The sequence below is a fragment of the Sander lucioperca genome, chromosome 4 (assembly GCF_008315115.2).
Source record: "Sander lucioperca isolate FBNREF2018 chromosome 4, SLUC_FBN_1.2, whole genome shotgun sequence".
In the NCBI taxonomy this organism is placed as follows: domain Eukaryota; kingdom Metazoa; phylum Chordata; class Actinopteri; order Perciformes; family Percidae; genus Sander; species Sander lucioperca.
This window is the reverse complement of record NC_050176.1, coordinates 35,371,277-35,398,111: the sequence shown is the minus strand read 5'-3', so window position 1 is coordinate 35,398,111 and position 26,835 is coordinate 35,371,277. Positions and strand designations below refer to the sequence as shown.

Here is a 26,835-nt window from a genome sequence, read left to right as displayed (position 1 = left end):
AAGCTGCTGTGTGTAGAGTTTAAACATTCATAAATTATTATTATTATTATTAGGACATTAGTTTACTCACATAAGCGGTATTTCACATTACAGCTGCAACGATTATTATTAGAGATGCACCGATAGACCGGCCGGTGACCAGAATTGGCCGGTTTTCACGTGCTCGGCCATGACCGGCGACCGGCAGGTCAGTCTGACATATGGTGATTTCATGCCGGTCAACGCTACAATTAACTGACAACATAAGTTATACCAGTTACAGTTCTCAAGGACGCACGCACACGCGGACGCCACAGCACGGACGCCACAGCACGCTCTCGTTGTCCTTTCTCTCAACTTTTCCGCCGTGTGTGGCGCGTACCCGCTCGCGGTGTGAAGGCGTGTCGGCGCTATTCTCCCACATGTAGGAACCTGGTGAATTAACCTGCAACATGTCAGCTGTTTGGGAATTCTTCAGCGTGTGTGCAGAAGATAACAAGTTTGCAATATGCAACACCTGCAAGGAGAAAGTAGGGCGTGGAGGGACGACACCAAAAACCTAAATCACATTTCTTTAGTTGATATTGGATGTGAAAAGAAGGAAATGGTTCTAACATTGCTCTTTAGATGTGTGTGAATGTCCCACACCAGGAGTAATTTATATAGTTCTATTTTATAGTGATCCATTATCTGTTCAAAACATGCTCTATTAAAGAAAAGATAGAAAATAAATATTTGTGCTCTAAAGTGGTTAGAAAAATTAAATCAGAATCGGCTAAAATCGGTATCAGCTGGTCTAACTCAAAGAAAATCGGAAATCGGAATCGGCCTAGAAAGTTGTAATCGGTGCATCTCTAATCATTATGACTCATCAAGTCGAGAAAGTCATTTTTCATGCAAAAACTAACAGAAAATTTAAGTTTTTAGCCTTTCAAATATGAAGATTTTCTGCTAGTTTCTGTTTTATATCTTTTATTAAACTGAATATCTTCGAGTTGTGGACACACTGATCCACATTAAGAGACCAAACTCACCCATTCATTCACAAAATAAGCCTCCGATTAATCCACGAGAAGAATAATCAGTTAGCTGCTGTCGTACCTCAAAGACCAGCTCTGTCAGGACGGCTTTCTATTCGTTAACGGTGCAACTTTTAAATGTCAGTCTTGTAAACGTGTGTGTGTGTGTGTGTGTCTGATTTCCGTACAGACGACCGAATTACATGTTTGATTTTTTTCTATTACAAAGATTTATAATGTTTGTAAAAATACACCCAGCAGCTTTGAATAACGTCCTCACACAGCTCAGTGTTTGGCTACCTTTACATCGCTACGTTTCCCCCTCTCATTCCCCCTGCTCTGGTGTTTCCCCATCTCATTCCCCCTGCTCTGGCGTTTCCCCCTCTCATTCCCCCTGCTCTGGCGTTTCCCCCCTCTCATTCCCCCTGCTCTGGCGTTCCCCCCTCTCATTCCCCCTGCTCTACAATTTCCCCCTCTCATTCCCCCTGCTCTGGCAATTCCACCTGCTCTGGCGTTTCCCCCCTCTCATTCCCCCTGCTCTGGCGTTTCCCCCTCTCATTCCCCCCTGCTCTGGCGTTTCCCCCTCTCATTCCCCCCGCTCTACCATTTCCCCCTCTCATTCCCCCTGCTCTGGCGTTTCCCCCTCTCATTCCCCCTGCTCTTCTGGCGTTTCCCCCCTCTCATTCCCCCTGCTCTACCATTTCCCCCTCTCATTCCCCCTGCTCTGGCAATTCCACCTGCTCTGGCGTTTCCCCCCTCTCATTCCCCCTGCTCTGGCGTTTCCCCCTCTCATTCCCCCCTGCTCTGGCGTTTCCCCCTCTCATTCCCCCCGCTCTACCATTTCCCCCTCTCATTCCCCCTGCTCTGGCGTTTCCCCCTCTCATTCCCCCTGCTCTTCTGGCGTTTCCCCCCTCTCATTCCCCCTGCTCTACCATTTCCCCCTCTCATTCCCCCTGCTCTGGCGTTTCCCCCTCTCATTCCCCCTGCTCTTCTGGCGTTTCCCCCCTCTCATTCCACCTGCTCTGGCGTTTCCCCCTCTCATTCCCCCTGCTCTTCTGGCGTTTCCCCCCTCTCATTCCCCCTGCTCTACCATTTCCCCCTCTCATTCCCCCTGCTCTGGCGTTTCCCCCTCTCATTCCCCCTGCTCTTCTGGCGTTTCCCCCTCTCATTCCACCTGCTCTGGCGTTTCCCCCTCTTATTCCCCTTGCTCTGGTCGTTTCCCCTTCTCATTCCCTCTGCTCAGGTCAAATTCAGCTTAAAAACCAAAATGTAGCGGTGTGAACGTAGCCTCAGTCAGACGTAGAGGAGGAGTCTGTTCACCAAATGTCTTCCAGCGATCTCCGTGTTCAACGACGCCAGCGTGAAGCGTTCTGTTTTTCTACCGCGTGTCCGAAGAATTGTAAGAAAAACATTAAAATCTCCGGAGACTTTTCTGCTGTCGGTGCACAGGTTTTTTTTTACAAATAATGATTAGAAATCTCAGCAGCATTTCTGAAACTAAACAAAAAAACAACGCAGTGCCTTTTTTAAAAAACCTCGATCACGCGGTCACGTCTCGCTGTTGCTCGTCACGAAGCAACACGAACTTTGTTTGATTCCAAAATGCAGTTTAATTCCCTGAAAAGTCATCATGTAAAACCTTGTTTTGTTTTTGTTTAAATCCAGAGGATCCAATCTGCAAAATTGGTTTTATTTTGTCAACAAAGAATGTGAAAGTCTTCCAAAAAAGGGACAACACGTGTAGGGTTGGGTACCGGTAGGAATCGGACCGGATTAGAACGCACATTTCGGTTCCTCATTTCGGTTCCACTTAATGTGTCGACTGAAATATTTTCCCTCTGTCGCTCCGAAACGGACGTAAAAAATATCCCACTTTCTCTGTAGTCTACCGTTAGCTAGCTACCGTAAATTTGGGCTACTTTTAAAATGCCATATTTTCCCTCTGGGCTCACCAAAACGGACGTAAAAATATCCCACTTTCTCTGTAGTCTACCGTTAGCTAGCTACCGTAAATTTGGGCTACTTTTAAAATGCCATATTTTCCCTCTGGGCTCACCAAAACGGACATGAAAGCACATTATATTAACCGTTCACTGCACGTGATCGCTAGTAAACATATTACACTTGCTCTGCTAGTCTATCGTTAGCTAGCTAGCTTGTAGTGCATTTAAAATGCCTAAAGCGAAGCGGTCGAAAGTGTGGCTGTATTTCACAGCCACGGATTCCGTAAGAAAACGTTTTTGCACACCTTTTTTGTCGGGCGGGTGCGTAGGATATCGCAAAATGCAACGAATGTTTCAAAACGATTACGTGCGAAGGGGGGAAGCACGTCAAAGCAGAGGGATGCCCGGTGTTCGACAGCTTGGACTCTATAAAAGAGCCTTTCTTTGATGTCATTTTTCAGTTTTTCAAGAATCGGTTCGGGATCGGAATCGTTAAAATCCAAACGGTACCCGGCCCTAAACACGTGTGAATGTTGAGCTGTTATATCTGTTGCATGTCTGTGTTTTTTTCTGTTCTTTTTATCAATGAATCAACGAAAAAAGACCCCCAAAAAACACCAACATGGTGTTTGGTTACACAGACGACACTTTTGTTTTGCTCTTTTCTTTGGATTTGATTAAAAAGAAATATGAAATGTCACCAGACTTCACACGTAATTTAGCAATTTTTTTCGAGAGGAAACGGAAATCCGTCACAGTTCCTGTCCACACATTCAGTGCGTTTACATTCACAGCAGTAACCGGTTTCTGCCAGTTCTCCCCGTTAACATGAGCGGGGAAGATTGGGGAGATAACGGGAGTAACTCTACCGCCTCCGGTACGGTAGGTGGTGCTCTGCCAACGTACAACACTTTGTCTTCCAGTTAACCTATGTCAAAATTACACCGACCAACCACTAAATTAGTCAAATGTAACAACTGAGGTAACCGGCTCCATCTAGCCTACTGCTCCCAATAAGTGACAAAATAACGCCAACATTTTCCTATTTACATGTTGTGATTTGTAGAGTCACAGCCATAGACGTATATATAATGGACCAACAGGTCCCGTGTCTCTGGACGGAGACCAGTGAAGGATATTAGAAGATCTTTCCCGGTGATGGCTGAGCGTTACTGAGCAGCCTCCAACTGAGCTTGAAGACGTAGATGTGACGTGAGCAACCTGTCTGAAAGTTGGAAGTCTTCTGGTAGCTGTGCCAAGAGAAATCTCAATCATTCCCAATCTAGCAGAGACGGAGAGCGTAGGTATATGTAAGGAGATAACATAGACACAGGCTAATTATTGATCACTAAAATGATAGTTAACATTAGTAATTAAACTTAAACAGCTAATGGAAGTCCAAACTGCCTGAGAGCTTCTCCTGTACTATACGGTAATTCCTCTACTATGCGACAGTAAGTCTCGTGGTTATGACCCAATCGTTAGCCTATTTTTATAAAAACGTCTGCTACGGAGCCATAACGTGAGGTACAAGGTAATGGAGCCTTTTATACATTGTCGTGTTTCTTTAGAAATAAACAACGGACAAATAGAGTCTTTAAACTCTTCAGATGTAAAGTTATTCTCTGTCAAAGTGACGTCAAAATGAATGGAAGTCAATGGGATGCTAACGGGGGGTGATGGCTTGGTAGCATCAGAATGGCGCCATAGGAGGTTCGGGTTGTGAGGAGAAGCTGACCTCCTTGGTTACAGCGTGTACGAATAACAAGGTCACATGACACACAGCCATCTTCTAACCGTATACATACTGGGAACTATATTCTCAGAAGGTGAAGCATTGCCACTCTCTGCTCGGGGCTTCTCAGGTGCTGCGAGCATATCACTCCGCCCAAGTAGCAGAAGTAGCAGAGCTTCGCCTTTCTGAGAATATAGTTCCCAGTATGTCTACGTTAGAAGATGGCTGTGTGTCATGTTACGTTGGTATTTGTACACGCTGTGACTATACAAATCAACAGCCAACATGTAAATAGGAACATGTTGGCGTTATTTTGTCACTTATTGGGAGCAGTAGGCTAGTTTAAAGAGCCTTAAATCAAGTCTGGAGTAACTCTGGGAGTTTAGTTTACGGTTGTGCACGGAAACACAGAATTTTTTTCGCAGATTTGAAGAAGAAAAAACCCTAAAACTCACAATGTCCCGAGCGAGCAGACCGTCCGCAGATTTTCATTTTTGGATCACCGCTGAAAACTGTAAAAAGAGCAAAGTGACAGTTTGGTTAACGGAAACAAAGGTTAACGGATTTTCTTAGACACGGTGGTGAAGAAACTCTGAATAATGTATTGTCTCTCTGTGTGTATTTAATGTAACTCTGGACACTAAGATGTTGTTTGTACAGAACATAAATATGTATTATTTTACAGGACGAATCCACCGAAATGGACTTCTGAGTGAAAAATGAACTCATTTTGGTGGAAAATCTCTTCTATGAAATGTCATTTAATAAATGATTGGAGGTTTTTAATACTATGTAATATAGTGTGTGTGTGTGTGTGTGTGTGTGTGTGTGAGAAAGCATGTATGTGTGTGTGTCCTTTAACAGTGACTGTCTCCACCTGCTGGACAGATGGTGTAACTGCAGCTCTTCTTCAGTCATTTAGGATTTTCTTTAAGCTGAATGAATTATTTCCGAGAAGCTTCTGAACCATCTCTGGTAACCCTGATCTGAGCGGTGCAGAGAAACGCTCAACTGACCCTAGTTTAATCAACTAGGGGGGGCAGCATTAACATATTTACCGTAAAATCAACGCAAAATGTGTGTGTGTGTGTGTGAGAGAGAGTGTGTGTGTGTGAGCATGTATGTGTGTGTGAGCATGTATGTGTGTGTGCGTGAAAGCATGTATGTGTGTGAGAGTGTGTGTGAGTATGAGAGCATGTGTTTTTGTGTGTGTGTGTGTAAGCATGCATGTGTGTGTGTGTGTGCGCACGAGTGTGTGAGTATGAGAGCATGTGTTTTTGTGCGTGTCTGTGTGTGTGAGAGCATGTGTGTGTGTGAGAGCATGTATGTGTGTGTGTGAGAGTGTGTGTGAGAGAGTGTGTGTGTGTGTGTGTGTGTGTGAGTGTGTGTGAGAGCATGTAGGTGTGAGAGTGTGAGTATGTGTGTGTGTCTGTCTGTGTGAGAATGTGTGTGTGTTTGTGAGAGAGCACTGTATGTGTGTGAGTGTGCGTGTGTGTGTGTGTGTGTGTGTGTTTGTGAGAGAGCACAGCATGTATGTGTGTGTGAGAGTGTGTGTATGTGTGTGTCTGTGAGAGAGCACACACACTCACACACAGACAGACACACACATGATTTCAATAAAACAACTTTTTCTTTTGTCTGTGTGAAAGAAACAAACAGGCAGAGAAGATAACTATTTTAATTTCTTGTGTACACTAAAAGTCAAATTTACACACGTATAGTCTCCAAAGAACCTGGGCATGCACGGTAACCTCTGGACAGGCTCTTCAAGGGATTCAGTTTTTTTTCCATAGGAATTTTCCCGTACGTTTTATACAGTCCATAGTTTAACTGTACACAGTCTAAAGCCACAGTGAACTATGATTACATCCATTTCATCTTTACAATGTGCAAAATCCTCCTGGGAGACGGGGATGACAGTAGTAGGAGCAAAACAAAAAAAACTAAACTTAAAAAAAATGAGTCAATAAGAGCCGCGACAACAACAACAACAACCAAAAATAAGCAGTTCATATATTAGTAACAGTGTACAGAACCCAACACGTGGAAGCAGATATTGGTCCCTTAATTCCCTTCAGATGTGAGTCGACTTTCACGGCCGAGAGACGTTTTTAAGTTTCAGTGGTTTTAACAAAAATACAAAAGAAAAGTCATGTTTATAACCTCCGAAAAGGACAGAGAGAGAGAGAGAGAGAGAGAGAGAGGGAGAGGGAGAGGGAGGGAGAGAGAGAGAGAGAGAGGGAGAGAGAGAGAGGAGCGGGAGAGAGAGAGAAGGGGAGTAAGAGAGAGAGGAGAGAGAGAGAGCGAGGAGACGAGATGCAGGAGAGAGCGGAGAGTGAGAGGGAGAGAGAGAGGAGAGCCGAGAGAGAGAGAGGATGGAGAGAGGGCGAGGGAGAGGCGAGAGAGAGAGACGAGAGAGGAGAGAGAGACGAGGGCGGGGAGAGAGAGAGGCAGATGGAGAGACGAGAGAGGAGGAGAGAGGGAGAGCGAGAGAATGAGAGAGGGAGAGGGAGAGAGCGAGAGAGGCATGAGAGTGAGCGGGGAGAGAGAGAGAGGAGGACGATGGTGAGGAGGGAGAGAGAGAGAGAGGAGCGGAGGGAGGAGACGGATGAGAGACGGGAGAGGGGTAGAGGACGAGAGGCGGACGGACGACGAGGGGAGAGAGAGAGAGAGAGAGAGAGAGCGGACGAGGGAGAGGTGGAGCGAGAGAGAGGAGGAGGAGAGAGAGAGGAGGGATCGAGAGAGCAGCGGGGAGGAGTCCCCGCGACGACAAACCGATTCGGTCCGGATGAGGGGATCCAAGAGGGAAGAAGTATTGGCGCAAGTAGAAAATTGGAGAAAAATTAAAAAACAAAATCAAATTTTTTGTTATTTCTTATCATGTTTAATAGTCTTGTGATCCCGAAGATATATCTTTGACCCTGGGGAGGTCCCAACCCAGAGTTGAGAGCCTCTCGTTTAGTTCACCCACAAAAACAAGCAGACCAAACACAAAAACTGACAGGATATGTCTTACACACAACAAACACAAGTAGGAAGTACAGTCATTATGTATGTGAAAAACCCACATACAAAGATGAGTATATAGCAACACAGCAAACCACACACACACCCACCCACACAGTACACACAGACAGAAGACCGCCAGTTCGTTAGCCATAGATTCCTGGGAATGAACACAGTCAGTCTGCGCCCTAAGCGGCAGATGTGTTTGCCTCTGCTTCTGGCTGATTAATGAGATTTGGATGACGATGACATCATCCCTAGAATCATCCAACATGAACGTAAAGAAGGACTACGGGCGGCAACAGGACGATACTGCGTAAAAAGGTATTTCAAGAGGGCTACTAGATCATAAAATATCGACATGGTTATGTGGGACACTAACAAAGTATGGACACGCAAACATTAAGTCAATGTGACTTCCGAGCATTACGAGCATCAGCTGCTATGACCCGTTTACCCCTTTCCAGACGAATTCGGTAAAGCTGATTATAACATGAGGGTTAGTCATTTTAGAATCGGGCTGGTTTTCGGTCCGAGCAGTTGTGGTTTTTTTGGACATGCGTAGTTTTTGAGGGGAGTCACGCCACAAAGACGTTAGCCCCCCGTGATGTCCCAGGAATAACACTATTTAAAGGTCCCATGGCCCAAGATATTGTTCACTTATGAGTTTTTATTACCGCTTTTAGATTGAGTTCCCCTAGCTGCGCTGGTCCCCAGTGGCTCGAAATGGCGCTCGTGTATCCTGCGTGATGCCTTTAAGGAACAGAAAGCTGTACGAGGGAGACTGAGATACTGGAATCTGCCCTTCGGAGGTTCATAAGGAGCGAAGGGTTGATCCAGCACTTTCATGCTTTGCCCACCCCAAGGAGAGAAGATTGGCCCGCACCCCTGAGCAAGGAGAGACATCAGGATGCAAGAAGCAAAGCCAAGAAGTGGCGGTTGGTTACGGCGAGCACAGCCCCCCACCTCTCCCTTGCCCCCCCTCTCCTCTCGTCGCAATTTTAACGCTACAGGTACACATAAATGGCACCATATAAGGAAAGCTCCTGGTGGGACTAGGCCCTCTGTGCTGTCTTCTGCCCCCAGGTGCGGAAATTTTGTTTTGGGGAAAGCGACTTAGCTACAGGATGTAGGGGACACTAATATCAGAAGCATCAAAAAAGCGGCATGTCATCGGAACTTTAAGGCTTACAGAGAGAAATGGTGTGAAAGCAATATAGGTCAAGCCGTACATAAGTAGGACAGGAAGCGTGTGCGCAAGTCCACAACGTCTTTGTTTGGGACGTATTGTTTTGTGGTGTTGACAGGGTTTTAAAGACAGAAGAAGCTGTTGGACTGCCACTTCCTAAGCATTTTTAGACAGAAGAAAACCTACAATAAGAGTGAGTGCCATGTGAAATATATACGTAAAAAGTACAGACACCTGCACATTCCAGGGAATTAGACACACCACACAAACCCCACACAACACGACGCACGCAGAACACCACACAGGCCAGCGACTTTTTTAAATTAGCTGTCAACCGACGCCAGGCTGACCAGGTGATTAGAGGTAGGGGTTGGAGCTAGGGAGGCCAATTGGCTGACCCTCAACCAATGAGAAAGCGGGGCCTGGGCCTTTGGACCAATCACAAGCGACTTCAAGGTAAAAGGAGTATGAGGCGGAGGCGACACCAAGACAATCTGTCCAGTGGGAGATGAACGGATGGGAGGAGAAACGGGAGAGAGAGAGGAGTGAGAGAGGAGAGAGGGAGAGAGCGCGGAGAGAGAGAGAGAGGAGAAGAGACTATATAGGACCGCATTCTCGATTGAGAAAGTGTCCGAGGATACGTAGAAAACGAATGCACCCGACCAATTTGTATGGATAGCTACGAAATGAATGAGGGAGGCCAACGTGGGATGGGGATGCGTGCCGCTCGGCTATATAGAGATCTGTTAAATGTTAGTGAGGTTCGAGGGTAGTGATAAGTTGCTAGTTGCGTTTAGGCTGAGCAAAAAGGGAGCGGGAGGGAGGAGGTGTTTCTGCTCCATAATCTTTTCCAACCTTAACTAGTTTAGGCACCCAAACAAGCTAGTTAAGGTTAAGTAAAACGATACTGGGTTGGCTTAAACACTCCGGGACGCAGAACTCCGTAGAAAGCGGATTGAAGGCTCGAAGGCAGCCCTGAGTTTCATGACCCATCCGACCACGAACCTCCTCCCTACACGGTCCTGAAAGCTCTTCTACAGCAGCAGTCAGTGTGGTGTGACAGCCATAAAACATGAATAACAGACGAATTACAGATGCATTATTTCGTAGCTAGAGATGTAGCCTACGAATGGTTCATGAGAACAGCCTGCATAGAGACAGACAATTGTAAAAATGGCCAGGTTGTGCCGGATGTCCCATGCGCGCGAGGGACGGTTGCTCTCTGACCAATCCAGTGGTCTCAAGGTTAACACCTTCTAGTATTGGCTCAGCTCGGCTTGGAGACCTAGACCGAGGGGCGGCAGACAAGTAGCATGAAGGGATAATATCCACAATCTTGCTATGTAAATGTCAAATAATGTCAAAACACGTTTAGCAGTGGTTCCGCCTCTGCCGACGCGCATACCCAGTGTGTCTGTTGTACAGAGGTACTTGCGTTCCTGATGCAGATTTTAATGTCTGTCTAAGGTAATATTGGATTATGATCATCGAGCATTTCCGGGTCCCAAGTGGACGATATATTAGCAATGCAACTATTTGAGATCGTCGTTGGTACAAGTGATCAAACAATTACGAACAAAATAATACCTGTGATAAACCATGTTACTTAAGTTGCTCTAATACAATCTATAAATGAATGAGATAAATGGTTAATGTGTAATGTGAATGTGTTAAAGAATCACCAATTCTGTAGTATCACTTAGGATCGCAAATGTTTAACAGTGGGACAGTTGTGGAGAGGCGAGCTGATTGGTACTCAAGATGTAGCTAGAAGACAGACACACAGAAAATGTGTGTGTTGTGTGTTGTGTGTGTGTAGTGTGTGTGTGTGTGTGTGGTGGTGGCGTGGTGTGTGTGTGTGTGTGTGTGTGTGTGTGTGTGTGTCCGATCAGAATCGAATCAGCAAGGCTTCTTTTGTTTTATTGCCAAGAAGTTTTTTAAACACATTACAAGGATTTGTGTGACTGTGTGGGGCACGTACACGTTCTAGCATGGCATAGATTAAACAATATAAGTGTGTGTGTGTGGATGTGTGTCTGGATGGTTGAGATGGGAAAGTAGCTTCACCATAGAAGGCCATGTGTTAAAACATTGACAACCACCAATGAGGGGTAGACCCCACACGCCCACAGAACACACACAAGACACACACACACACACACCCACACTGCAGAGATTGAGACAGGCAAGTAGACCAGGTTGGATTCTGCCCGGTCAGTGATGGGATAGATCCTGGGGGACTGTAACTTCCCTGCTTACCGATTCAACCAGGGGCATATGGAGAAAGTTGCAAGCCCCACAACCACACACACACAAACACACACAACACACGCAAACAGCACACACAGGTTGTTATTTACAGCTAGTGTCAGGCGGTCGAGAAGATTATGGAAAAGGAACTTGGCTCATGATTAGCTTGAACATGATGGAGATGTGTGTGTGAGTGGTGTGTTGTGGTGGAGAGTGTGTGTGTGTGGAGAGATGTGTGTGAAGACTGTGTGTGTGTGTTGTGTGGGTGTAGTGGGTGTGTTGTGGTGTGTGAGTGTTTGGTGAATTGACTCTCTGAAAGAAGAGGTTGTAGGTGGACTAGGGCTCTGAAGCCTCTACGTCATAAATTCCTGGGAATAAGATTGATGGGGGTGTGCTCTGTGTTGTGTAGGGTCATTAAGCAAGAGATTGCAGGACCGAAGCTTAACAAGTGGGGGTTGCAATTAAGCTGTATTTTGCTCATAAATTACACAGACTACAAGCACGCGACCACCCACAGAGCAACCACAGACGAGACGACAACGACCAGAGAGCCCCCCCCACCGCAGAACCCCCCCGAGCCAAACCGACGCCCAAAAAGACGAACAACCCGAGAGCCACCCCCCCACTCTCCCAGCCACAGGCAAGCAGCGAAAGCAGCACGCACAGCAAACAGAACCCCGCCGAGAGAAAAGACAAAAACGACCACAAAGGAAGAACGCGAGCCCATTTGGTCCCCCCAGAAAAGAAGAAGGGAGTCGAGGGAGCTTAGGAGAGGGGGAGAAGGGAGGCGAGGGCGAGAGCGAGAGAGCGGGGATTGAGAGAGGCGAGGGAGGGAGAGCGAGAGACGAGCGAGAGAAGGGCCGGGGGAGAGAATGGAGAGAGAGGCGGGAGGAGCGAGAGGTGCACACAGGGCAGAGTCCCATCAGTGGATCTGGTCCGCACCCTCTGCCCAAGATTGTCGCAAATCACCTGGAAGACACCATCATCACTACAATAAGTCAATCATTATCATCAGAGACATCATCACAATCATCATAATCATCATTGGACCTGGTCAGGTTACTGTTTGTGTTTCTGGTGAAGAGGTGGGGAGGGGAGAGAGGGCCGGAGAAGACGGTCAACCAGAGAGAGAGAGGAGAGACGGAGAGAGAGGAGGAAGGGGGAGAAGGAGGGAGGAGCGGGAGGAGGGAGAGGACGGAGGGGTAGTTAGATTATATATCTTATGTGTCACAAACTAAGGTAGTTAAAGAGCCTAATTCCCGCAGAAAGCTGACCTACATGAAATCAAAGTGGCTGCATCCACAACAGGGAACTGCCAGGCAATATATCAAAACAGTGTTAACGAGGGGTCCCACTGTCATGCTGAAAGGCCCAAACCCAGAATGGGTGCCTCAGCTCCTAGGCCACATAGTTAGTGTCAATGTTTGATCGGAAACCATACTTCAAAAAGCGCCGCTCAAGATCGTTCAGGTTGTTTTCTAGCAATTAGGATGCCATCGCGTAACGGGACCAGAGGAGAGGTAATAACATGCTTTTGTTTTACCGGGCTGATTCTGCAACTTGTAGTATTTCCGCCGCAGTCAGAAACAGAGGTAGGAAAGAGGGGAAAAAAATAATAAGTAAAAGTACTATAGCTTTGATTAACTTTTTTGTTGAGATTAGTTTTTGTGTGCAGCATTTTTGGGTCTTTATGTTGATGAGATTGTGTCTGAGAGAACTCTTGTTATAGATTTGATACTAAAATAATGTGAAGTGGAAAAAGAAAAAAATTAACTGAAGGGGAGACGCGAAGGGGAAGGGAAATTGCAGCAAAGGGGGCATGCAGGTCGGAACCAAACCTGCGTATGTGCGTCGTGACTGAGCTCCGCGTAGAATGGGCGCCACTCTCGTACAGGGTGAGGACTGAGCTGAGAGGCGCCCACTTTGATGAATTACTTAAGTACAAGTAAAATACCAGTATAAAAAACTACCTGAAGGTAAATGTAAAAGAAGGTAGTCATTTAAAATGTACTAGAAGTTACTTTTTAACGCAAAGCAGGGGGAGAGATACCTTTTTATAGCTATACCCATTAAAAAATTTATACTGATTCTCCGTGTTTATTTAATTAAAGTGACAGTCTTTTGCAATTTGATAAGGGCACAAAGCCACTTTGAGATTTTAGGTGTTGTTGGCAGATAAGTTCCAAAGCAAAGATCAGTTGGAGAACGGATGTGATTTTAAAAAAAAAAAAAAAGAAACAAAAAAACAACAAAAGAAAAACAAAAAAACCCCAAAAACCAAAAAAAAAAAAAAAAAACAAAAAAAAAAAAAGACAAAGAAAAAAAAAAAAAAAGAAAAAGGTAAGCAAGTAAACTGCTTCAAACAAAGAAGACATACTAGTAAAAGTAAAATTACAAATTTAAAAAAATAGTTACAAGTAGAAAAGTACACAAAAATCCTACTGGACTTAAACAGTAATGTGATAATTGTATTTGTTACGTTCCACCCTGTCACAAGCAACTTGCACACGGGATTTAAAAATGAACTTAGATTCTTGTTCCAGGCGTTTAACGATTGACAAAGCAATGCAGAGGTGAGACTGGGATTTTCAGGAGGTCGAAAGGCGGTTTCAGACGAGGCGCTGCCAGAATGGGGAGCATGAGAACATAGTGTTTCTGAACATCAAGCAGTAAACATTTTCGTCCGACCCCAAGAGTACAAAAATATGACGCTGACCAGCGACAAGTCCTGGCGTAATAGCATAATAGAGCATATGAGGAACCTGTTGAACGAAGAAACGAAAGATGATGAGTTGATTGCAGCAGCAGAAAATGGACACAAACACACACACAGACCACGAACGAGCCACAAACAAACACAAAAAGGATGATGGTCAGTCTTTCTGGATGAAGGGCGATGCGGGCTGAGATGGACTACCTGCTCTGCATTCACCAAGGGTGTACTGATTCAACACAGAGCTGACTGACGAATGAATACACAGCGACAATATTCTGCTATTTGTTAGATTATATTTTCTACTACACGAACAGCACACACACAGCACACAGCACACATACACACAAACACACGCGCACACACACACACACACGACCACAAACACACACGAACACACAAACACAACACCAGAATCAACGATATGGAAGGCGGAGGCGCGGCTCCCACCACATCCACCAGCTGCCCATTACATGGCAGTCAAAGTCTGCCAATTTGAGGACCAATCAGAGCCGGCTTGTCATTCCATCCTTTGTACTGGAACCCTTTGGTCAGTGTTTAGACAGAGGGACAGGCAGAACTGACAGCCATTCAGAGAATGTGTGTTGTGGGGAGGTGTGTGGTGTGTGTGTGGGAGAAGGTTGTGTGGTGTGTGTGTGTGTGTGTGTGTGGTGTGTTGTGGTAGGTGTGTGGTGTGAAGTGTGTGGTGTGTGTGTGTGTGTGTGTGGTGTGCGTGTGTGGGTGTGTGTGGTTGTGTGTGGTGTGTGGTGTATGTGTGTGAGAGAGAGGAGAGAGAGTGGTCATTTGATCAAGCTGACCACGTGCCACAGCTGTCTCGCAACAATAGCAACTTTCATGGTAAACCATTGGAAGTTTAATTTACAATTTTCCTCAAGAAAAGACCACATCCCTCTCGCCTTGGAATTACCGTTGACCGCCTGCCACTGCAGTGAGATTGAGGCTATTCTGACAGATTAAGTAAAGAATGGTGAAAAATGGACGCGAGCAGAGGCTTTATCTTTATTAAACATTGTGAACAGCCAGACATTGCAAAGCAGTTCAGAACATTTTATTCTAACAATGAAGATTCCAGGTGTAAAACACATCAATCAATGCAAATATTAAAAAAAAGTTAATCCATATAAAAGAGAGTCTAAACCTAATGAATCAGTAGAGGTCAATATCACATCTCAGGGGGCTACAACTGTTTATAAGAGTAATAGGACAGTGTGCTTCACTTTTGTTGTTATAGGGTTGTTTAGTGTTATAAATTGAATTCAACCAGAAGAAAGTAGAGGTTTGTGAAAGTCTTAGAGAATCTTGCCTTATGTATGAGAAATAGTCACAAGGTATAACATTGTTCCGTTCTCAAAGGTTTAGTTTACATTTGAAATTTAGGATAATGTCTTTGGAATAATTGTGTTACCCACGTCTTTTAAGAACAGATGAAGATGGGCGAGTGACAAATGCAAACTGTTTCCGGCTGTTTTTCCTAAACTAAACTGGTAGTGATCGGTGCCTAAAACTCAACTTGCGTCGCCGACATACAAAAAGCTAACTTTGTTATACAATGCAGTAGAACAAAATGAGAATTCTTTGAAGATGAAGGATATGTCCTATACGGCAAAATATATGTATGTATAATATACGAGTATAGTATATTTTATATATCATATATGAGAATAGATATATATATATATATATATTATCTGACCTAATATGGGATATGCTTTCCCATAAGCATATCTCTCAATGCACATTCAAACCAGCTATTAGTCTATGAAATAAAACCATGCCAATTCTAGGTATGGCTGAAGGGTACTGTGATGATGTGGGCTACTTTATCTTGCCTGTGTTGTGCGCATGTGTGTGTGTGAGGGGTGTGTGTGGTATAGGGCATCTACTTAGGCTGTAACAGAAGACCCTGTAGTACACGTTATTGACACACACCCGAAGCAAGACACACACACAGCAAGTACACAAACACACAAAAACACATAACACAATAGTGACTGTGTCGGCTGAGATGGCTGTTTGCATCACCCAGTGGGTAAGAAGGAGGAAGTGATACATGCAAAAAAACAAACAGTTGACCACTATTACAGATGTTTCTGCTGGGGGCATTGTCGAGTGTTGTGTACTGTGTGTGTGGTGTGGTGTGTGTGTGTGTGTGTGTGAGTGGGGGAGAGGGCTGTGTGTGTGTGTGTGGTGATGTGTGTGATGTTCGGTGTGTTGGTGTGTGGTGTGGTGTGTGTGTGTGTCAGTGGCTGGACTCCTGAGGATGTATTAAGAGTTCGGTGTGCATCAGTGCATGTTGGGTGTGAAAGGATTTTTTTTAATTTTGTGTGTTGAAGAGACCAGTGAACTCAGTAGCTAGGACCGCGTAAGATATAGAAATAGACTGAGTGCTAGTCAACCAGCCAGCCCTGCTGCAAATGAACGCTTCGATACATATCCACGATACACTAAATTCCAATTAATTTTTAATAGTGTCAAATCATAACAGAGAGTGATCTCAGGACACTTTAGCAGAGAGAGTAGAATCTAGGGGCTGTTTGGAGGAGCGACTTCGGGAGCCGTCGACATAGATTGAAATAGGACAAAAAAAAAAAAAGCCATACTAAGCAGGATGCGAACTACCAAGAGAAATACGAAAGTGTATACTTTTATAATATGGTGGCTTAACGTTAGCGGAATCTGTCTTGATCCAGAAGCACAATGTACAGACCATTGTGCTCTACAGCAGAAGAACTGTGGCAGTCACTCATAAACCAGGGACAGTGAAAAACATCACAACAGGAAGGCATTACCACGTGTATCACTGTGTCTTTAAAGTATCTTTGAGTTAATTATACGTAAAACCAGATTCCCTTAGGATAGTCTTGTATGCATGGGTTGTGCTATTTAACAGATATATGTTACAGAAAGGAAATCAGAAGTGCTGCCATAGGCGTTTTTGTTTTCCATTTTTGCATAGAGTAATTAGCGCTGAAGAGAGTGGTTCAAAGGAAAGATGTTTAATCATTGGGAATGAAAACTCTTACTTTCAATTTTGTGACTTTCGCAATGCACAGCAAAAAGCAAAGATCAATGTCTGCTTTGTTGGACGAAAGACAGTGACCGAATTCAACGTCTTTCTGAGACTGAAGAAATGTTCCCTATGCATGTAAAATCTGCAATCACTGAATAAGCATTTCACCGGGATAGTTCTTTGTGCTTCAATGCTTAGAACACTGGCCATGATTTTTGTTTTATTGTAGGGGATTGGGTTCTGTAAGGACTGAGAACCCGGATTTCTGGTGTATCGCCCAACACCCCCTTCCCTCGTCTATTCACTAAGAGTCTCATAGATGTTTACCTTTAAGACACTGGGTAATGGTTTTTCGTGTTGGACTAATTGCGAGGCTGTGGCTGGTTTTGTGTTCTCCCCAATCCGCGCTCTGAGATCTGCATTAGAACCCATTTGTTTTTTGCAGAAAAGCGAACAGGGGCACATTTATAATGAGATTGGTGTGTGTGTGTGGCGTGGGAGTGTGTGTGTGTGTGTGTGTGGTAGTGGTAGTTGTGTGGTGTGTGTGTGTGTTTGTGCCTTTTTGCTGTCTCATGGGATCCGCACAGGTACAGCGATCCGAAGACCTCGAAACAGATGGTAGAATACACTTAAGTTTGATTAGGGAGGATGGATGGATTAAAGGTTTTTTACCAAAGGGGGGGGGTTTTTTTCGTAGGCATCATTATTGTACAGGGTGGATGGGGGCGTGTTACCAATCCAATAATCATAACTGCCAGGGCAAGAGTGGAGATCCAACCCCCCCAATGTGCACCCAAAGCTACCCCCTTGGGTACAGCGTAAGATGAAAGTTAACCTTTTGAAACCAGATTGGATCCTAAAACTTTCTCTAAAAGTGCCGAGGAACAATCACACCAATAAGTTCAGTGTAAAAGTTATATACATTATGATGTGAGTTGGGTTGAAGTAGGGAGTGTGTGCACGATGGAGTTGTGATGGCGTTTTAGTGTTGAGGATGTATCTTGTCAAACACAGCATGACTCTGGCCAGAGGAGGCAAACCCAGTTTGCTCAGTGCACCAGACCGGTTATTTTATTAGTTGTGTAGTGTATTGAAAAGGGAAGGCGTGAGGGGACACGAGAGTATAAGGCATGTGTTTTGTTCGTCTTTGTACATTGCCTGATGAGGGGAAGATGGGAGGTCGGTTGATGCGGGAGACCCAATTTGTGAGACCGAATTGGGCACCACCGGCCGAGGGTGGGAATCACTACGATGTCGTACAGAAGTCGTGTTATTCCAAAGGTTTGGGAGTGATGGATTCAGAAGCTGTAAGAGGAAACAAACCAGAGTATAAGTTGTTCAGACGATGGTTGATCACGAGTCATCAGGATGGTTTTGTGAAAGTGTTATGCAGTAGGATCTAGTGGTGGAATATAGATCTAATACATTTTAGTTCAACGTCGTGTACGAAGTACAAACTTGGCTACGTTTGTACCTTAGCGTGAGTCTTGTCTTCCACTGCGACACTTTCTGGCTTCTATTCCGATACATTCAGAAGAGAGAATACTGTACCTTGTATAGACACTCTACGTAGCCATTCATCTGACAGCTTTAGTTAACCTAGTACTTTATCATATTAAGGATGTTTATGCACGAACACAGACACATGTAGTTTGTAAACTACGATGTTTTATTAGTAAATTAAACTAACCAAAACAATAGAATGGCTTACAAGTCCCGTTGAATGATTCGACCATTAGACAGCTGTTGACAGAACTGTTTGGATCATTTCCGAGTTTCTAAAATGTGAGGATTGTTCTGCATTGAGTACGCTTTACGATTTAATCACTTTAAGGTGCATTTTCCAGAGGATCAGAAGACTTTAGCTTAAGTCACATTTTCCATGCAGGACTTATTACAACACTGGTAGGGAATCTAAAATGGCGGATATCGTAGAGATCGGTTGGAGTTTTTCTCTGTCTTAAAACCGTCGGGAGGTGGCTGGGAGGTGCAATGTTTTGTTGGATGTGTACGATGAACTTTCGAAAAAAGGTCTTCCAGTAGCATTTGTGAACTATCAATAAGTTATTGATTGTATGGTATGTATAGTTATCTGAGGAAGGTTTGCACAGTTTATGATTAGGAAAGCACCAGGTGGATACTCCGAGAAGTTACTGGTCCCGCAGCAAAGGAAAACGGCCGGAACATAACCCACCTATAAAACACTTGGTTCTGGTACAGGTAAAACAGAACAGGCGAATAACGAATAGGGATCTGTGGTGCTGGTGGAAGAGCCAGAAGGATGGTTTTCCATCTTTCCAGGGGACTTTATGTTCAGCTAAGCTAACCGGTCTGCTGGCTCCTACAGCTAAAAATGTACCATTTATCATAAATCTGTATCAATCTACGTCTAAAAAGCAAATTAAGATATTGCCAAAAGGGTCTAACTCTTTACTGTAAAGGGAGTGCTACTGGGGACTTCTGGGAGTCTCTTGGTTTTTCAGATTTTTCTGGGGTGTTGGGCCTATGGAGATCTCTGAGAGGTTTGTTTAAGGGCCAGGCGCCGGCTGTTGTTCTGCAGCGACCCTTCTGCTGGCCTTGACCTACTTATGGTTGTCGGTGGACTGCGTTTTGAAGATGGCGAATTAATGTTTTACAGCAAGGCTTCCAGAGGAGGGCATGGTGAAGAAAAGAATAACATAAGTACTTCCAGGCAGCAGGGGTTAGAAGGGGTGCGGTTTGAAGGCAGAACCTTTGGCATGCAGAGACACGCCAACGAAAGCTGACAACGTCGCCTGGACACGTTACACGCTTGCTTTAGGAATAAGAGCTTATGTCATGGGATATCACATAAGCAATATCACAGCAACAGAAGACAGAACATCACTCACAAGAGGGGCATCAAGCCGCATCATCAGTCCGGACACCAGAACTTGCATGGTAAAATACTGTTGTCTAGTGATTACTTGACTCAAGGGCCTTTAGCAGAACATTAGCATAGAGGGCAGAGAGCAAATGGAGAGTGAGAATACAGTTACCTCCGTGGTGTAGGGACAAACCTAATAATCATAGACATATGGTTTGTATAAGTGTTTTTAGTCTTTTGTACATACGTCATCTCTAGAGTGTTAATATAAAAAACAACAATTATTATTAAAATCATCGGGCGGCACACAATAAATAATGAGATCACTCATATTTTAGTCCTGCAAAATAATTGATGCTCTTTTTTGCTTAAAAGCTGTAGATGGACTGGTAAACTCCGTACCTCTCCTCCAAACACACGCTCTCTGCTCTCTCTCTCTCTCTCTATCTCTCGTCTCTCACTCTTTCTATTGCAAGCTGTGCCAGCCCAAATACAGCCAAAGCATAGCTTTAATCGCACGTTTAAGCATTGAATTTTAATATCCTGGATCGGAAGGGTCGATATTGGCCAGTGAAAGACCTGGATGTGTACGGTCACCCTGAGGTGAAAAGAGTCTGACTTAACAGGACGTTTGGTTTTTAGAGCAGCCGGAAAAAAGAGTCCCAATATGGCTTGAATTCCCTGGCCAGGCGTGATGAGAAACCTAGGATGGCCAGACGCGATGAGAAACCTAGGCTGGCAAGACGTGATGAGAAATCTAGGATGGCCAGACACGATGAAAACCTAGGATGGCCAGACACAATGAGAAACCTAGGATGGCCAGACACGATGAGAAACCTAGGATGGCCATACGCGATGACAATCTTAGGATGGCCAGACGCGACGAAAAAACTAGGATAGCCAGACGGGACGAGAAACTTGGCATAGCCATAAGCGATGAGAAGACGCAATGTGAAACCTAGGTTGGCCAGACCTGATCACAAATCTAGGATGGACAGACGTGATGAGGAACCTAGAATCGCCAGACGCAATGAGAAACCTAGGATGGCCAGACACAATGAGAAACCTTGGATGGCCAGACGCGATCACAAACTTAGGATGACCATACGCGATAAGAATCCTAGGATGGCCAGACGCGATGAGAAACCTAGGATGGCCAGACGCGATAAGAATCCTAGGATGGCCAGACGTGATGAGGAACCTAGGATTGCCAGACGCGATGAGAAACCTAAGATGGCCAGACGCGATGAGAAACCTAGGATGGCCAGACGCGATGAGAAACCTAGGATGGCCAGACGCAATGGGAAACCTAGGCTGGCCAGACGCGATGAGACATAGAATTGCCAGACACGATGAGAAACCTAGGATGGCCTGACGTGATGAGGAACCTTGGATGGCCAGACATGATCACAAACCTAGGATGTCCAGACACGATGAGAAACGTAGGATGGCCAGACGCGATGAGAAACCTAGGCTGGCAAGAAGCGATGAGAAAAATAGGATGGCCTGAAGTGATGAGAAACCTAGGCTGGCAATACGTTGTGAGAAAAATAGGATAGCCAGACGCGTTGAGAAGACGCAATTTGAAACTTAAGCTGCTCACACCCGATCACAAACCTGGGATGGCCAGACGCGATGACAAACCTAAGAGGACCAGACTCGATGACAAGCCTAGGATGGCCAGACGTGATGCGAAACCTAGGACGGCCAGACACAATGAGAAACCTAGGATGGCCAGACCCGATTACAAACTTAGGATGGTCAGACCAGATCACAAACCTAGGATGGCCATACGCGATGAGAATCCTAGGATGGACAGACGAGATGAAACATCTCACATAGCCAGACGGGATTAGAAACTTAGGACAACCAGACGCGATGGGAAGACGCAATGAGAAACCTAGGATGGCCAGACCCAATCACACACCTAGGATGGCCATACGCGATGAGAATCCTAGGATGGCCAGATGCAATGAGAAAACTAGGATGGCCAGACACGATGAGAAACCTAAGATGGCCAGACCTGATTACAAACTTAGGATGGCCATACGCGATGAGAATCCTAGGATGGACAGACGAGATGAAACATCTCACATAGCCAGATGGGATTAGAAACTTAGGACAACCAGACGCGATGGGAAGACGCAATGAGAAACCTAGGATGGCCAGACCCAATCACACACCTAGGATGGCCAGACGCGATGAGAAACCTAGGATGGCCAGACGTGATGAGAAACCTAGGATGGCCATACCCTATCACAAAAATAGGATGGCCATACGCGATGAGAATCCTAGGATGGCCAGATGCAATGAGAAAACTAGGATGGCCAGACACGATGAGAAACCTAAGATGGCCAGACCCGATCACAAACTTAGGATGGCCAGAAGTAATGAGAAACCTAGGATGGCCAGACGCGATTAGAAACCTAGGATAGCCAGATCAGACCAAAAACCTAGGATGGTCAGACGTGATGAGAAACCTAGGATGGCCAGACGGGACGAGAAACTTAGGATAGCCAGACGCGATGAGAAGACGCAATGTGAAACCTACGCTGGCCAGACCCGATCACAAACCTAGGACTGCCAGACGCGAGGACAAAACTAAGATGGCCAGACTCGATCACAAACCTAGGATGGCCAGACGCGATGAGAAACATAGAATAGCCAGAAGCGATGAGAAACCTAGGATGGCCAGATGCGATGAGAAACCTAGGTTTGCTAGATGCGATGAGAAACCTGAGATGGACAGTCCAGATGAGAAACCTAGGATGGCAAGACGCGATGAGAGAGCTAGGTCGGTCAGACGCGATAAAAAACCTAGGAAGGCCAGACGCGATGAGAAACCTAGGATGGCCAGACCCGATCCCAAACCTAAGATGGCCAGACGCGATGACAAACCTAAGAAGGCCAGACACGATGACAAACCTAAGAAGGCCAGACCCGATCACGAACTTAGGATGGCCAGACGCGATGAGAAACCTAGGACTGCCAGAAAAGATCACAAACCAAGGATGGCCAGACGTGATGAGGAAACTAGGATGGCCAGACACAATGAGAAACCTAGGATGGCCAGACGCGATGAGAAACTTATGATGGCCAGATGCAATGAGAAACCTAGGATGGCCAGACACAATGAGAAATCAAGGCTGGCCAGACATGATGAGGAACCTAGGATAGCCAGACGCGATGAGAAACATAGCATGGCCAGGCGCGATGAGAAAACTAGTATGGCCAGACCAGATCACAAACCTAGGATGGCCAGACGCGATGAGAAAACTAGGATAGCCAGACCAGATCACAAACCTAGGATGGCCATACGCGATGAGAATCCTAGGATGGCCAGACGCAATGGGAAACCTAGGATGGCCAGACGTGGTGAGAAATCTAGGATGTCCAGACGCAATGGGAAACCTAGGATGACCAGACGCGATGAGAAACCTAGGATGGCCAGACCCGATCCCAAACCTAAGATGGCAAGATGCGATTTAAAACCTGGGATGGCCAGGCCAGATGAGAAACCTAGGGTGGCTAGACGCAATGAGAGAGCTAGGACGGTCAGACGCGATAAAAAACGTAAAATGACCAGACGCGACGAAAGAACTAGGATAGCCAGACGGGACGAGAAACTTAGGATAGCCAGACGTGATGAGAAGACGCATTGTGAAACCTAGGATGGCCATACGCGATGAGAATCCTAGGATGGCCAGACGCGACGAAAAAACTAGGGTATCCAGATGGGACGAGAATCTTAGGATAGCCAGACGCGATGAGAAGACGCAATGTGAAACCTAGGTTGGCCAGACCCGATCACAAACCTAGGATGGCCAGACGCGAGGACAAACCTAAGAAGGCCAGACCAGATCACAAAGCTATGATGGCAAGACCAGATCACAAGCCTAGGATGGCCAGACACGATCAGAAACCTAAGATGGCCAGACGCGATGAGAAACCTAGGCTGGCCAGGTGCAATGCGAAACCTAGGATGGCCAGGCCCAATCACAAACCTAGGATGGCCAGACCCAATCACAAACTTCGGATGGCCATACGCGATGAGAAACCTAGGATGGCCAGACGCGATGAGAAACCTAGGATGGCCAGACGCAATGAGAAACCTAGGATGGCCAGACACGATGAGAAACCTAGAATGGCCAGACGCGATGAGAAACCTAGGATGAGCAGACACAATGAGAATCCTAGGATGGCCAGCCCAATCACAAACCTAGGATGGCCAGACACAATGAGAATCCTAGGATGGCCAGACGCGGTGAGAAACATAGGATGGCCAGACGCAATGAGAAACCTTGAATGGACAGACACAATGAGAAATCTAGGCTGGCAATACATGATGAGGAACCTAGGATGGCCAGACGTGATGAGGAAACTAGGATGGCCAGACACAATGAGAAACCTAGGATGACCAGACCCGATCAAAAACTTAAGATGTCCATACGCGATGAGAATCCTAGGATGGCCAGACGCAATGAGAAACCTAGGATGGCCAGATGTGATGAGAAACCTAGGATGGTCAGATACAATGAGAAACCTAGGATGGCCAGACCCAATCACAAACTTAGGATGCCCATATACGATGAGAATCCTAGGATGGCCAGACGCGACAAAAAAACTAGGATAGCCAGACGGGACGAGAAACTTAGGATAGCCAGACGCGATGAGAAGACGCAATGTGAAACCTACGCTGGCCAGACCCGATCACAAACCTAGGACTGCCAGACGCGAGGACAAAACTAAGATGGCCAGACTCGATCACAAACCTAGGATGGCCAGACGCGATGAGAAACATAGAATAGCCAGAAGCGATGAGAAACCTAGGATGGCCAGATGCGATGAGAAACCTAGGTTTGCTAGATGCGATGAGAAACCTGAGATGGACAGTCCAGATGAGAAACCTAGGATGGCAAGACGCGATGAGAGAGCTAGGTCGGTCAGACGCGATAAAAAACCTAGGAAGGCCAGACGCGATGAGAAACCTAGGATGGCCAGACCCGATCCCAAACCTAAGATGGCCAGACGCGATGACAAACCTAAGAAGGCCAGACACGATGACAAACCTAAGAAGGCCAGACCCGATCACGAACATAGGATGGCCAGACGCGATGAGAAACCTAGGACTGCCAGAAAAGATCACAAACCAAGGATGGCCAGACGTGATGAGGAAACTAGGAAGGCCAGACACAATGAGAAACCTAGGATGGCCAGACGCGATGAGAAACTTATGATGGCCAGATGCAATGAGAAACATAGGATGGCCAGACACAATGAGAAATCAAGGCTGGCCAGACATGATGAGGAACCTAGGATAGCCAGACGCGAGGACAAACCTAAGAAGGCCAGACGCGATGACAAACCTAGGATGGCCAGACGCGATGAGAAACCTATGATGGCCAGATGCAATAAGAAACCTAGGATGGCCAGACGCGATGAGAAACCTTTGATGGCCAGACGTGATGAGGAACCTAGGATGGCCAGACGTGATAAGAAACCTTGAATGGACAGACGCAATGAGAAATCTAGGATGGCCAGACCCGATCACAAACCTAGGATGGCCAGACACTATCAGAAACCTAAGATGGCCAGACTCGATCACAAACCTAGGATGGCCAGATGCGATGAGAAACCTAGGATAGCCTGAAGCGATGATAAACCTAAGATGGCCAGATGCGATGCGAAAACTAGGAGGGCCAGACGCGATGAGAAACCTAGGATGGCCAGGCGTGATGAGAATCCTAGGATGGCCAGACGCGACGAAAAAACTAGGATAGCCAGACGGGACGAGAAACTTAGGATAGCCAGACGCGATGAGAAGACGCATTGTGAAACCTAGGATGGCCAGACGCGATGAGAAACCTAGGATGGCCAGACGTGATGAGGAACCCTAGGATGGCCAGACGTGATAAGAAACCTTGAATGGACAGACACAATGAGAAATCTAGGATGGCCAGACCCGATCACAAACTTAGGATGGCCATACACGATGAGAATCCTAGGATGGCCTGACGTGATGAGAAACCTAGGATGGTCAGACACGATGAGAAAGCTAGGATGGCCAGACCCAATCACAAACTTAGGATGCCCATATGCGATGAGAAACTTAGGATAGCCAGACGCGATGAGAAGACGCAATGTGAAACCTACGCTGGCCAGACCCGATCACAAACCTAGGATGGCCAGACGCGAGGACAAACCTAAGAAGACCAGACGCGATGACAGACCTAGGACGGCCAGACGCGATGAGAAACCTAGAATGGCCAGACGCGATGAGAAACCTAGAATGGCCAGACGCGATGAGAAACCTAGGATGGCCAGACGCGATGAGAATCCTAGAATGGCCAGACCAGATCACAAAACTATGATGGCCAGACCAGATCACAAACCTAGGATGGCCAGACACGATCAGAAACCTAAGATGGCCAGACTCGATCACAAACCTAGGACGGCCAGACGCGATGAGAAACCTAGGATGGCCAGGCGTTATGAAAAACAAAGGATAGACAGACGCAATGAGAAACATAGGATGGGCAGACGCGATGAGAAACCTAGGATGGCCAGACCCAATCACAAACTTCGGATGGCCATACGCGATGAGAAACCTAGGATGGCCATACGCGATGAGAAACCTAGGATGGCCAGACCCAATCACAAACTTCGGATGGCCATACGCGATGAGAAACCTAGGATGGCCAGACGCGGTGAGAAACATAGGATGGCCAGACGCAATGAGAAACCTTGAATGGACAGACACAATGAGAAATCTAGGCTGGCAATACATGATGAGGAACCTAGGATGGCCAGACGTGATGAGGAAACTAGGATGGTCAGACACAATGAGAAACCTAGGATGGCCAGACGTGATGAGAAACCTAGGATGGCCAGACGCAATGAGAAACCTAGGATGGCCAGACGTGATGAGAAACATAGGATGGTCAGACACAATGAGAAACCTAGGATGGCCAGAACCAATCACAAACTTAGGATGCCCATATACGATGAGAATCCTAGGGTGGCCAGACGCGACAAAAAAACTAGGATAGCCAGACGGGACGAGAAACTTAGGATAGCCAGACGCGATGAGAAGACGCAATGTGAAACCTAGGATGGCCAGACGCG

General features: G+C 46.1%; 1 long non-coding RNA gene across 1 annotated transcript; it reads right to left on the bottom strand.

Moving 5' to 3' along the window:
- Positions 1-6,338: 6,338 nt before the first annotated feature.
- On the bottom strand, positions 6,339-11,208 carry LOC116059205. Its single transcript, XR_004107245.2, has 2 exons — positions 11,175-11,208; positions 6,339-6,619 (listed from the first exon to the last, which is right to left on the bottom strand). It is a non-coding gene; the product is annotated as an uncharacterized LOC116059205 (long non-coding RNA).
- Between the last annotated feature and the right edge of the window lie 15,627 nt (positions 11,209-26,835).